At 23.8% G+C, this 898-nt stretch overlaps 1 protein-coding gene across 1 annotated transcript in view; it reads right to left on the minus strand.

Moving 5' to 3' along the window:
* LOC119591625 overlaps positions 1-898 on the minus strand; it is a gene marked incomplete at its 5' end in the record, with an annotated part of 4,970 nt that overhangs the window by 1,039 nt on the left and 3,033 nt on the right.

Consider the following 898-nt stretch of genomic DNA (forward strand, 5'->3'; position numbering starts at 1 on the left):
CTGACCCTTTTTTTTAACTTTTTAAAATTTTTAAAAAAGAAAATTAATAAAACAATTTAAAAAAAAATTTCCGTTTTTTTGGGTTGATTTTATTTTCAACAAGGGATCCTGAGAAGTAGGGGCAGTTTTTTTTCCCACAGGGATTGTATCTTTTTCTCTGATTTATCATAAGGTTAATTTTTGTGAACAAACATCCCATCTTCATTATTTTTTAATTTATTTAAAAAAAAAAAATAATAGTAACATTAAAAATTTTATAAATGTTCCAAATTAAAAAACAAAAAGAAAAAGTCTTATTCTTTACAATTCCCCAAAAAAATAACCATAAAAAACATAAAATTCAAAATTATCAAATTTCGAAGGGTTAAAAGAAAATTTTTTCAAACTACAGTACTAAAATCAAATGTGTAAAGGTTTATGATTCCCCCATTTTGCAAAATGCAAAAAATTTTTTAAAGAGTTTATTATATTTCCCCACACACCCCAAACAACATTTTAAAGAGTGGTTTTAAAAATTATCTTTAATTTTTACTTCTCTTTTATATATGTTTTAATTAGTGAGATAAAAAATCCTCAGAAATTGCCCCTATTTTGCAAATTTGGTAAAAAGAAATTTTGATTAATTAGGGTCTTGCATCAAAGACACACATTTAAGTGTCCGGTCCCTTTAAATTATTAGGATATCAAATAAAAAACCTTTTGTTGGGGAAAATTTACAAATTAAACCCCAATTTTAATCAATACATCCAATTTATTTTTAACTTACTATTTTCCAAAATATTAATTCCCAAATTTTTTCTTTACTAAAATTTAACCCTTATTATTTTAAAATCTTTTTTGCAAAATCTTTGTTCTCTGAAATAAAAATTGCAAATGCCGCGGAAAGGAAAATTTGTGT

This window comes from Penaeus monodon, chromosome 29 (assembly GCF_015228065.2).
Source record: "Penaeus monodon isolate SGIC_2016 chromosome 29, NSTDA_Pmon_1, whole genome shotgun sequence".
Lineage (NCBI taxonomy): Eukaryota > Metazoa > Arthropoda > Malacostraca > Decapoda > Penaeidae > Penaeus > Penaeus monodon.